Below are 13,968 nucleotides of genomic sequence, written 5' to 3' on the forward strand. Positions count from 1 at the left end.
GCTCCTATGGGGCAGTTCTATTCTGTCCTATAGGGTTGCAACGGGCTGATTGGTCTTAGCACCATCAAAACTGCAACGACCAGATATGTTGTCCCTCTTGGTGTGATACACCAGGGAGAACATAGGAGTACCCATGTAATACCCTTGCCTAAAAAAAGTTGAACCCTAATCTATTCAAGCCTCTAGGCTTAACTATCAGTTTATAGGAAATATGAGGGACATGTTAAATGATACCACAAGGAAGAAATCAGCCTATTTAGAATGTGAAAAATTCTATAGAACAAATGATCCAGTTTCTCCTGAAAAATCAATGGCATAACTGTGGAAAAGAGGAGCAACTGTTTAGAATAAAAGAGACAGAATAACCAAATGCCAGGTGTTGACCTTGTTTAGATCCTAATCTGAACAAACAAACTGTAAGAAATCTCCTTTGAGATAATGGGGAAATTTTTAATATGAATTGTAATATTAAGAAATTAGTGTTAATTTTGTTAGGTGTGATAATGGCTTAGTGGTTATGGAATAAGGATAAGGATAAGAAAGAGGAGAAGGAGAAGGAGAAGGGGAATGAAAAGGAGGAGGTCTGAAAGCCTTTATCGAGATGTGGTGGGAACATATCTTGGTTGGTTGTTAGAGCAGCGATGGGAAGAGAACAGAGGCTCTGAAAGAGCGTTCTTGGCCCTTTACAAGATGACCTGGTCTCCAAACACTTAAAATTGCTATGATTCATGCTGGGGGATAGCTTTCATGTCTGTGGCTGTCTTAGTCATCTAGTGCTGCTATAACAGAAATACCGCAAGTGAATGGCTTTAACAAAGAGAAATTTATTCTCTCACAGTCTAGCAGGCTACAAGTCCAGATTCAGGGCGTCGGCTCCAGGGAAAGGCTTTCTCTCTCTGTTGGCTCTGGAGGAAGGTCCTTGTCATTAGTCTTCCCTTGGTCTAGGAGCATCTCAGTGCAGGTACTTCAGGTCCAAAGAACGCATTCTGCTCCCGGCACTGCTTTCTTACTGGTATGAGGTCCCCCGTCTCTCTGCTCGCTTCTCTCTTTTATATCTCAAAGAGATTGGTTTAAGACACTATCTAATCTTGTATATCTCTTCAATATAACTGCCACTAATCCCTCTCATTTCATCATAGTGATAGGATTTACAACACATACGGAAATCACATAAAATGGTGGACAATCACACAATATTGGGACTAATGGCCCAGCCAAGCTGACAGATATTTTTGGGAAACACAATTCAATCCATGACAGTGGTTAACCTTCAGAATTGAAAGTTGAAGTCATCTTTGGATGTTATGTGTGCTCATCCATTCATTGTTTATATGGCAAATATCATTGATGGCATACTATGTGCTAGATACATTTGTAGGCTCTGGGGATACAACAGTGAATAAATCAGATAGAGCTCCTGCCAGTTTTGGCAGCGCTGCCAGTGTGGCTATAACGGAAGTATCACAAGTGGATGGCTTTAGCAAAGAGAATTTTATTCTCTCACAGTTTCGGAGGCTACAAGTCCAAATTCAGGGCACAAACTCCAGGGGAAGGCTTTCTTTCTGTCCACTCTGGGGGAAGGTTCTTGTCGTCAGTCTTCTCCTGATCAAGGAGGTTCTCTGCACAGGAACCCTGGGTCCAAAGGACACACTTTGCTGCCAGCACTGATTTCTTAGTGGTATGAGGTCCCAGAGTCTCTCTGCTCCCTTCTTTCTTTTATATTTTAAAAGAGATTTACTTAAAACACAACCTAATCTTGTGGACTGAGTCCTGCCTCATTAACATAACTGCCTCTAATCCCACCTCATTAACATCATAGAGGCAGAATTTACAACATATAGGAAAATCACATCAGATGACAAAATGGTGGACAATCACACAATACAGGGAATCAGGACCTAGCCAAGTTGACACATATTTGGGGGGGACAGAATTCAATCCATGACACTGCCTCACATTCTAATGGGGAAGACAAGGAATAAACAAGTAGATAAGATACTTTCAGGTTGTGCTAAGTGCTAGCAGGAAAATATAACAGCATGATGAGATAAAGAGTGAGTGTTCAGGCGGAAGTGGCCTCTTTAGGTAGAGTAACGAGGTAAGCCTCTGATGAGGTTACATGACCTAAGTGTTGAGAAGCCACTGGGGGTCTTAGGGAACAGCATTGCTGGGAGAAGGAAGATTAAAGGGAAAGAACGAGATGGAACTTGCTTGGAGTATGAGGAAAGAACATTAAAAATATTAAAAATAATTGTTCCCATTTATTACGAACTTATTTGTGAGCAAAAGGCAATTATTTCACACCGAGGAGGAGCATGGGCTTTCAGCTCTCTCAGACGGCTGGGGGTTTTTAATCCCAGCTCTATCACTTTTTTTTTTTTTTCCCAGCTGTGTGGTCTTGGGCAAGCTACTTAACCTCTCTGTGCCCAGTTTCTTTAGAGTAAAATGAGGATACTAACAGTGCCTACTTCATGGTGCTGTTCTCAAATTAAGTGAGACCTAAAATGCCTAGGATAGTACTTAACAGAGAACAGGTGGTCAATAAATATTTGCTATTATAGTAACAGTCCAGCTTCTCGTATTATTTGCTCAGCATACAACATTCCAGGTTCCGATTATTAATGGATGTTTGCAGCTGTTTCTTCTCATTTTAAGTCGTGCCACATCAGTGAATGAAGGTCCCGAAAGCTTTACTCCATCCACGTCACTAAGGTCGACTCTACTTTTAGGAGGTAGCTCTTTCGCGGTCATCTTTTGAGTGCTTTCCAACCTGGGAGGCTCATCTTCCAGCACTGTATCAGACAATGTTCCACTGCTATTCGTAAGGTTTTCACTGGCTAATGCTTTTCAGAAGTAGACTGCCGGGTGCTTCTTCCTAGTCTGTCTTAGTCTGGAAGCTCAGCTGAAACCTGTCCTCCACGGGTGACCCTGCTGGTATCTGAACACCAGCGGCATAGCTTCCAGCATCACAGTGACATGCAAGCCCCCACAATACGACAAACTGACAGACATACAAGAAGCTGGACTATATGAAAAACGGGGCATCAGGACTGGAGAAAGACTCATTAACAACCTTCGTTATGCAGATGACACAACCTTGCTTGCTGAATGTAAAGAGGACTTGAAGCACTTACTAATGAAGATCAAAGACCACAGCCTTCAGTATGGATTGCACATCAACATAAAGAAAACAAAAATCCTCACAACTGGACCAATGAGCAACATCATGATAAACAGAGAAAAGACTGACGTTGTCAAGGATTTCATTTTACTTGGATCCATAATCAACAGCCATGGAAGCAGCAGGCAAGAAATCAAAAGACGCATTGCATTGGGTAAATCTGCTGCAAAAGACCTCTTTAAAGTGTTGAACAGCAAAGATGTCACCCTGAAGACTAAGGTGCGCCTGACCCAAGCCATGGTATTTTCAACCGCATCATATGCATGTGAAAGCTGGACAATGAATAAGGAAGACCGAAGAAGAATTGATGAGTTTGAATTGTGGTGTTGGCGAAAAATATTGAATATACCATGGACTGCCAAAAGAACGAACAGGTCTGTCTTAGAAGAAGTACAACCAGAATGCTCCTTAGAAGCAAGGATGGCAAGACTGCATCTCACATACTTTGGACATGTTGTCCAGAGGGATCAGTCCCTGGAGAAGGACATCATGCTTGGCAGAGCACAGGGTCAGCGGAAAAGAGGAAGACCCTCAGCGAGGTGGATTGACACAGTGGCTGCAACAATGACTCATTTCATCACATTATGCTAAGCATTTTTATCTGCATGTTTACATTTTATCTTCATAATATCCTGTTGGAGAACTCTGAAGGTTGGCAAGAAGACGACAAGTTTGGGACCCCAGAACAGCACAGTGGTAGGCTGTATTAAGTTCCCTCACCCAACAGAAGGCCATCCAGACCTGGCATTTCCCTGACCTAGCAGCAGAAGGCAGCCAGGCAGGCTTATTCCTCCCCTGGATCAAATGATGTTGCCAAACCCTAGAAGGTAGGTTCTGTCCAGCACGTTGAGACCTGCTAAGTACCTGGACACTGGCCTTTCAGAAAGTAACTTCATTGCGATGTGCAGAGCAAGGAGACAGGAGGAAGTCCCTCAGAGCTGACTCCCTGAGCTATGGGGAAGCAGGGCTTATGTGTGATTTGGGCAGCAAGATGGCAACGGTGCAGGCGTAATGGAGAGGGAATATTCTAGAAGGAAGACGTAGTAGGAATTATGGCAGCCAGGAAACAAGAAGTGACGTGGCTTTTTCAGTCCTCTCACTTCAGAATGGGGTCCAGGTAATGATTTTGCTTCTGATTCATTCCACCTGTTGCTTCATCCTCTGTTGAGGTCAACTCAGTGTCACAGGCCTTCAGCACATGTGGGGTGGTTTGGGCTAGTTTAAGGACTAATGGAAACTTACGGGCATTCCTAGGGTCGGGTTACAATGGGAGTCACTGCAGTAACATCAGGTGAGCTGGCTCCACCTGCAAGAGCAATCAACAGGGATTCCTGCCAAAAATAAGCAGCCAGGGGAAGCACTCTCCTTCCCAGCTGGGCCTGAGACTTCCCTTCTCCACTGAAAGATACTCAGATGAGTGGATGGAGCCAGCAAGAGAGACCCAGATACAGCAAGTGGCCCTGTCCAGGATGCTTCTTTGTCCCAGTAGACCTGAGACTCTCCTCCCCAACCTGTATGTTTCTATAATGATCTCAAATCTCATATGGTATGAGTCACTACTATGCTTTCAAAATGCATTTGTATAAGCATAATTATAAGCTCATAATATGAACTTGGAAATATGTATAGCTTTGTGAGACTCTGTAACATTAACTATAAGTCATCACCCACTGCTCTTGACCCTATAGGATAGAGTAAAACTGCCCCATAGGCTTTCCAAGGCTGTAATCTTTACGGAAGCAGACTGCCACATCTTTCTCCCATGGAGTGGCTGGTGGGTTCAAACCATCAACCTTTCAGTTAGTTGAGTGCTTAACCAGTGTACCACCAAAAAAAAAAAAAGGCAAACCCATCGTGTTACAGTTGATTCAAACTCGTAGAGACCCCATAGTACAGAGTAGAGCTGCCCCGTAGAGTTTCCAAGGAGTGGCTGGTAGATTCGAACTGCTAACTTTTTGGTTAACAGCTGGGCTCCAGTGTGCCACCAGGGCTCCTATGTTATTAGTAACCTGTAAGTCATTTTTTTTTTTTTAAGTCATGAGAAAGTTATTTAGAAAAATTCTGAACTTAGACATGGAAACATAGAAGCACGAGAAGTATGCAAAGAACGTAAACAATCTTTAAGTTCATTTTGACTAGGCATGCTGTGACACAGAAAAACATGACATAAATCTCAACAACCTCCCTGCTGTGTGATTACTTTTGTGTGTGATCTTTCTAGCCATGGTCTTGCAACTCCTACCCAGGTGATTGTGTGATAGGGTAATTGTGCCCTGCCAAGGGGCTTGGTCAGTTTTGCCTTAAAAGAGAGCCAACTCCAGAGCAGAGAGGGAGAGCCCACCACCACAAGGAATGAGAGACCAGCAGAAAAGACCCGGCAGCAGGAGATGGCTCATTGAGCGTCCCAGACCATGGATGAAGAAAGTTGAGTGCTTTTGGGCAGAGACTGAGGGCCAGGGAGAGGTGAGCCTCAGAACACAGCTGGGGAGAGGCTGTCCTAATGAAAGAACTGTATCCTGAGTGTTCCTGAACCTGAATTTTAACTGTTACTTCCCTTATAATAAACCCCATTATTGTGAGTATGGTCTTTGAGTTCTATGTGGCCATTACAATGAATTATCAAATCCAGCAGAGAAGTAGAGAATGCTGTGTGAGGGACAGTTAGAGTCAGAATTAGTAAAGATGGCAAAGAGGAGGTTTGTCCAGCCTCTGCCTCGTGGAAGTCAGCCCTGCGCTGTTGATCCTGGTTCCCCTTTCCGCTTGTGAGATTGTAGGAGGTCAGACGCTGACCCCAAGCTGTTTTCATACTTTCTAGTCTCTAACCTTAAGAAAAGATGTGTCATTCAGCTATCCTCTAACCCTGCAGAAAAGACATAACAATAGTCCTGTGGAGCCAAGGTGGGAAATTCACATAACCCTAAATTTCTGCTCACTGACTGAGAAAAGGCAGAGATGGAATGGAGATTCTATCCACCGCTGCCAACCTTGGACCCTGTCTTTGTTATCTGGTGCTGTTATAACAGAAATACCACAAGTGGATGGCTTAACAAAGAGAAATTTATTCTCTCACAGTCTAGGAGGCTAGAAGTCCGAATTCAGGGTGTCAGCTCCAGGTGAAGGCTTTCTCTCTTGGTCGGCTCTGGGGGAAGGTCCTTGTCATCAATCTTCCCCTGGTGTAGGAACTTCTCCATGCAGGAACCCCAGGTCCAAAGGACATTATCTGCTCTCAGCTCTGCTTTCTTAGTGGTATGAGGTCCCCCAGATCTCTACTCCCTTCCCTTTCTTTTTGTCTTTTGTGAGGTAAAAGGTGATGCAGGCCACACCCCAGGGAAACTCCCTTTACATTGGATCAAGGATGTGACCTGAATAAGGGTATTACATTCCACCCTATCCTCTTTAACATAATCTAATTTGCCTCATTAACCACAGGCAGAGATTAGGATTCATAACACATAGTTATAGCCATGGTGAAGCCTTCCTTCTTAGACTTCTTGTTAAAGGTAAAAGTCTGAAGCCTAAAGATTTGGATTCTAGCCGTTTAACTAACATTGTAATTGTTAATTCTGATTCTCTGGTTCTAAATGAATGTTGTGAGGTCTTACTTGCATGCCTTGCCATGACTACCTTACAGTAAACTAAATAAGTTCATTCATGATAAACCCAAATATCCCTCTATTAATTTTCTAAGATAAAATCCTATACAGCAGTCGACGATGGTAGGGGGATCCTACCACACCCCTCTTCCACCAAGAGACACCGGTGGCCCAGCCTAACAAAATCCATTCTGCCTGCTGAGGCAGCACCAGCAAAGGCCATGGTAGCCCCAGCAGAAACAGATAAGCCAAATAGACTGGATAAACCAAGCAGGCCCAAATAACACCCCAAAGGCTCTAGGAATTTAACTGCCATTGCAACAATAGCCCAGAAAAGTAGGCCAAGACCCTTGTGCAAACCCTAAACAGGGTGACTGCCTGCTAAAAGAAAAGATTTTAATTTGAGCCAGAGTGCTTAACATAATAGACAAAATGTTCAGGATACTATAGGAAATCACTCGTCATACCAACAAAATCATAATTTGAATGAGAAAAGACCATTGACTGATGCCAATACGAAGAGGAATTAGATGTTGGAATAATCTGACAAGGATTTTAAAGCAGCCATTATAAAAATTCTTAAACATTCAATTACAGGTTCTCTTGAAACAGATGACAAAAAAAAAAAGGATTTTTCAAAAAATATCTAATGGAAATTATAGAATTGAAAAATACTATAACAGGAAGGGAGCCCTGGTGATGCAGTGGTTAAGAGCTCAGGCTGCTAACCAAAAGGTGGGCCGTTTGAATCCACCAACTGTTCCTTGGAAACCCTATGGATCAGTTCTACTCTGTCCTGTAGGGTTGCTTTGAGGCAAAATCAACTCTACAGCAATGGGTCTGGTTTGGTTTTGTTTATGATGGAAAAAAACTTGATGGACTCAGTAGTAGAATGGAAATGACAGAGGAGAGATCAGTGAATGTAAGCACAGAACAACAGAATTCTCCCAATCTGCACAACAGAAAAAAAATTACTGATGAAAGCCAACAGAGGCTCCAGGGACCTTTGAGACAACAGCAAAAGATCCAATATTCATATCACTGGACAGTATTATCCTGATTGGAGTCCCAGAAGGAGAGGTGAAAGAGTGGAACTGAAAGAGTATTTGAAGAAACAATGACTAAAAGCTTCCCTAAATTTGGTTCACTAAAAAACTAAAAACACAACACATACACAAGTCAACAGATCCAAGACGATGAATGAACTCCAAACAGGATAAATCCAAGGAAATCCACACCACATTGTACCTAAACTTTTGAAAACTAAAAGAAATAATCTCAAAAGCAGCCATTCAGAAATTATGCATTAGGGGAACAACAATTCTAATGACAATAGATATCTTGCCTGAAATAAAGGAAACCACAGGAAGTGGTGCAACATTTTTCAAATCTTGAGATCAAAAGAATTGCCAACAATGAATTCTAAATCCGGGGAAACTATCTTTCAGAAATGAACGGGCAACAAAAACATTGTCAAACAAAGGAGAACTAAAAGAATTTGTCACTAGATCTACCCTTAAAGATTGGCTAAAGGAAATTCTTCAGATAGAAAGGAAATGATAAAAGAATCTTGGAGCATCAGGAAGCAAGAAGAAACAATGTAAAGAGCAGAAACATGGGTACATATAGTAGACTATCCTTTTCCTTATGGTTTTTATCAATAATCTTTGAGGACTGAACATTATAACACTATCTAATATGTAAAAACCACCAAACCGTAAGACAATGATATTTAAAAGTTGGGAAGGCAAAGGGATCTAAATGCAAGTGAGATTTCTACATTTCACTTGAAGTGATAATAAAATGTTGTTACCAGTAGACTGTTACAAGTCACATACGTATATTGTAATTCCCAGAGCAAGCTTATGAAATCCTAAAAAATGTTCGAGGAACAGGAAAGCAAAAAAAGAGAAACAAAGGAATGAGAGCCAAAAGAAACAAATAGAACACAAATAATAAAATGGAGAGTTGAACACTAACATTTCAATAATTACCTTAAATGTAAATGGTCTAAACAGATCAATCAAACAGCAGAGATTAGAGATTAGCAAAGTAGACTAAAACAATGACCCAAACTATATGCTGCTTATAAGAAACTTGGCTAAATTCAATGACATTTGTAGTTTGAAAGTAAAAGGATGGAAAGGATATACCATGCAAACACTAAAAAAAAAAAAAAGCTGGAGTGGCTATTTTAATATTAAAATCTGCAAAGCAAAGAAAATTACTAGTGACAAAGAGGGATATTATGTAATGATAAAATGAACAATTTCAAATGTGTATGCACCATACAACAGAGATTGAAAATACATGAAGCAAAAACTGATAGAGCTGAAAAGAAATAGACAAATCTATAATGATAGTTGGGGACTACAAACTCCCCATCTGAGAAACTGATAGAACAACTAGAGAGAAAACCAGTAAGGACGTAGAAGAACTGAACGACACAATTAGCCAACAGGATTTGACTGACATATAAAGAACATTCCACTCAGTAACAACAGAATACACATTCTTTTCAAGCACTTGTGAAATATTCACCAAGACAGATTATATCCAGGAGCATAAAACAAACCTCAATAAATTGAAATCATACAGATTGTGTGAAATAAGCTAAAAATCAAGAACAGAAACACAATAGGAAAATCTCTAGACATGTGGAAATTAACACACTTCTAAATAATCTATGAGTCAAAGAGAAGGCCTCAAAGGAGATTAAAAAAAAAAAGTACAAAGAGTTGAATGAAAACAACACAGCATGTAAAACTTATGTGGGGTGCAACTAAAGCAGCATTGCGAGGGAAATTTATAGCACTAAGTATTTACATTAGATACAAGGAAAGGTCTCAAATCAATAATCTAAGTTCCTACCTCAAGAAACTAGAAAAAGAAGATCAAAATTAACCCAAATCAAGGAAGGAAATAATAAAGGCAATTATTTCTTATCTTTAAAAAAAAAAAAAATAGAGAAAATCAATGAAACAAAAAGCTGGTTGTTTGGGGAAAAATCAGTAAAATTGATAAACCTCTGGCAAGGCTGGCAAAGAAAAAAAAAGAGACACAAATCATCAACATCAGGGATGAAATAGGGACTATCACCACAGATGTCGCATCATTAAAAAGGAAGCTCTAAGCCCAGATGGTTTCACTGGTAAATTCTACCACACATTTAGAGAATTAGCACCAATTTTACACAATGTCTTCCAGAAAATAGAAGAGGAGGAAACACTTCCAAACTAATTTTATGAGGACAATATTATCTTGATTGGAGTCCCTGGGTGGTGCAAAAATGGTTAATGTGCTCTGCCGGTAACTGAAAGGTTGGCAGTTCAAGTCCACCCAAATGCTCCTCAGAAGAGAGGCCCGGAGATGTACATCCAAAAAATCAGCCATTGAAAACTCGATGGAGCACAGTTCTGCTCTGGCGCATGGAGTAACCACGAGTTGGAATTGATTCAGTGGCAACTGGTTTGGTTTTGGTTATTATCCTGATCAAGAAAGTACTCAGACAAGAAAACTACAGACCATTATCTCCCATTAACTTAGATGTAAAAATCCTCCACAAAATATTAGCAAACCAAAGCCAATAAAAGGAATTACACATCATGACCAAGTGGGATTTATTCCAGATATGCAACATTTGAAAATTGATTCACTCACCATATCAACAAGCTAAAGAAGAAAAATAATATGATCATATTAACTGATGCAGAAAAACATCTAGCAAAATCTAACACCCATTCATGATAAAAGCTTTCAGCAAGTTAGAAATCAATAAAGAACATCTAAAAAACCCTAAAAAAAAAAAAACCAAACACACTGCCGATGAGTCGATTCCAATTCATAGCGACCCCATAGGGTTCCCAAGGGTGTAAATCTTTAGAGAAGCAGACTGCCACATCTTTCTCCCTCGGAGCAGCTGGTGGGTTCAAACCGCCAACCTTTTGGCTAGCAGCTGAGCACTTTAACAGATGCACCATTAGGGCTCCTTTAAAAAACCCTAGAGCTAATATCATACTTAGTGGTAGAAGGTTGAATGCTTTTCCCTTAAGATTGGGAACAAGGTAAGGATGTCTGTTCTTACCACCACTCTTATTAGACATCATACCAGAAAGTCTAGTCGCTCCAATAAGGCAATAAAAAATAAAAGGCATACTGATTGGAAGAGAAGATCTAAAACTGCCCAATTTGCAGATGACATACATGGTTGTCTAAGTAGAAAACCTCAAGAAATTCACACACACAAAAAACTCCTACGACTATTAAATTCAGCAAAGTCATAGGATACAAGATAAACACACAAAAATCAATTCACATTTCTATATACTAATAATGAACATGCAGCCAAAAATCAAAATACAATACCATTTACAAACTGCTCAAGAGAAAACAGAATACTTACCTGTACACTTAACAAAGCATGTACGGAATCTGTATGCTGAAAATTACAAAGTGCTGATGGAAGAAATTAAAGAAGACCTAAATAAATATAGAGACACACTGTGTTCATGGATTGGAAGACTCAACTAATGTTCTTGTTAGGTACTGTCGAGTTGGTTCTGACTCATAGCAACTGTTATGGATTGAATTGTGTCCCCCCAAAATGTGTGTCAACTTGGCTAGGCCATGATTTCCAGTACTGTGTGATTGTATACCATTTTGTCATCTGATGTGATTTTCCTATGTGTTGTAACACTATGATGGTAATGAGGTGGGATTAGTGGCAGTTATGTTAATGAGGCAGGACTCAATCTACAAGATTGTTGTTGTTGTTGTTAGGTGCCGTTGAGTCGGTTCCAACTCATAGCAATCCTAGGCGCAACAGAACGAAACGGCCCGGTCCTGAGCCATCCTTACAATCGTTGTTATGCTTGAGCTCATCGTCGCAGCCACCGTGTCAGTCCACCTCGTTGAGGGTCTTCCTCTTTTCCGCTGACCCTGTACTCTGCCAAGCATGATGTCCTTCTCCAGGGACTGATCCCTCCGGACAACACGTCCAAAGTATGTAAGACGCAGTCTCGCCATCCTTGTTTCTAAGGAGCATTCTGGTTGCACCTCTTCTAAGACAGATTTGTTCATTGTTTTGGCAGTCCATTGTATATTCAATATTTTTCACCAACGCCACAATTCAAAGGCATCAACTCTTCTTCGGTCTTCCTTATTCATTGTCCAGCTTTCACATGCATATGATGCGATTGAAAATACCATGGCTTGGGTCAGGCGCACCTTAGTCTTCAGGGTGACATCTTTGCTTTTCAACACTTTAAAGAGGTCCTTTGCAAGAGATTTACCCAATGCAATGCATCTTTGGATTTCCTGACTGCTGCTTCCATGGCTGTTGATTGTGGATCCGAGTAAAATGAAATCCTCGACAACTTCAATCTTTTCTGTTTATCATGATGTTGCTCGCGGGTCCAGTTGTGAGGACTTTTGTTTTCTTTATGTTGAGGTGCAATCCATACTGAAGGCTGTGGTCTTTGATCTTCATCAGTAAGTGCTTCAAGTCATCTTCACTTTCAGCAAGCAAGGTTGTGTCATCTGCATAACGCAGGTTAAGAGCCTTCTTCCAATCCTGATGCCCCGTTCTTCTTCATATAGTCCAGCTTCTCATTTAATTTGCTCAGCATACAGATTGAATAGGTATGGTAAAAGAATACAGCACTGACGCACGCCTTTCCTGACTTTAAACCAATCAGTATCCCCTTGTTCTCTCCGAACAACTGACTCTTGATCTATGTAAAGGTTCCTCGGGAGCACAATTAAGTGTTCTGGAATTCCCATTCTTCGCAGTGTATCCATATTTGTTATGATCCACACAGTCGAATGCCTTTGCATAGTCAATAAAACACAGGTAAACATCCTTCTGGTATTCTCTGCTTTCAGCCAGGATCCATCTAACATCATCAGTGGTATCCCTGGTTCCACACCCTCTTCTGAAACCGGCCTGAATTTCTGGCAGTTCCCTGTCAATATACTGCTGCAGCCATTTTCGAATGATCTTTAGCAAAATTTTGGTTGCGTGATATATTATGATACTGTTCTATAATTTCCACATTCGGTCAGATCACCCTTCTTGGGAACAGGCGTAAATATGGATCTCTTCCAGTCAGTTGGCCAGGAAGCTGTCCTCCATATTTCTTGGCATAGACTAGTGATCACCTCCAGCGCTGGATCTGTTTGTTGAAACATCTCAGTTGATATTCCATCAATTCCTGGAGCCTTGTTTTTCACCAATGCCTTCAGAGCAGCTTGGGCTTCTTCTTTCTGTACCATTGGTTCCTGATCACGTGCCATCTCTTGAAATGGTTGAACATTGACTAATTCTTTTTCGTATAATGACTGTATACTCCTTTCATCTTCTTTTGATGCTTCCTGCGTCATTTAGTATTTTCCCATGGAATCCTTCACTATTGAAACTCGAGGCTTGAATTTTTTCTTCAGTTCTTTCAGCTTGAGAAACGCCAAGCGTGTCCTTCCCTTTTGGTTTTCCATCTCCAGCTCTATGCACATGTCATTATAATACTTTGTCTTCTCGAGAGGCCCTTTGAAATCTTGTTAAGTTCTTTTACTTCATCAATTCTTCCTTTTGCTTTAGACGTTCGAGAGCAAGTTTCAGAGTCTCCTCTGACATCCATCTTGGTCTTTCTTTCTTGTCTTTTCAATGACCTCTTGTTTACTTCATGGATGATGTCCGTGATGTTATTCCACAACTCGTCTGGTCTTCAGTCACCAGTGTTCAATGTGTCAAATCTATTCTTCAAATGGTCTCTAAATTCAGGTGGATATACTCAAGGTCATATTTTGGCTCTCGTGGACTTGCTCTGATTTTCTTCAGTTTCAGCTTCAACGTGCATATGAGCAATTGATGGTCTTTTCCAAAGTCGGCCCCTGGCCTTGTTCTAACTGATGATATTGAGCTTTTCCATTGTCTCTTTCCACAGATGTAGTCAATTTGAGTTCTACAAGATTAGGTTGTGTTTTAAGTCAACCTCTTTTGAGATATAAAACACAGAAGTGAGCAAAGAGACAGGGCGACCCCATACCACCAAGAAATAAGAGCCAGGAGATTAGCATGTCCTTTGGACCCAGGGTCCCGGTGCTGAGAAACTCCTGAACCGGGGAAGACTGGTGACAAGGACCTTCCGCCAGAGCCCATGGAGAGAGAGAAAGCCTTCCTCTGTAGCTGGAACCCTG

Source organism: Elephas maximus, chromosome 11 (assembly GCF_024166365.1).
Source record: "Elephas maximus indicus isolate mEleMax1 chromosome 11, mEleMax1 primary haplotype, whole genome shotgun sequence".
Lineage (NCBI taxonomy): Eukaryota > Metazoa > Chordata > Mammalia > Proboscidea > Elephantidae > Elephas > Elephas maximus.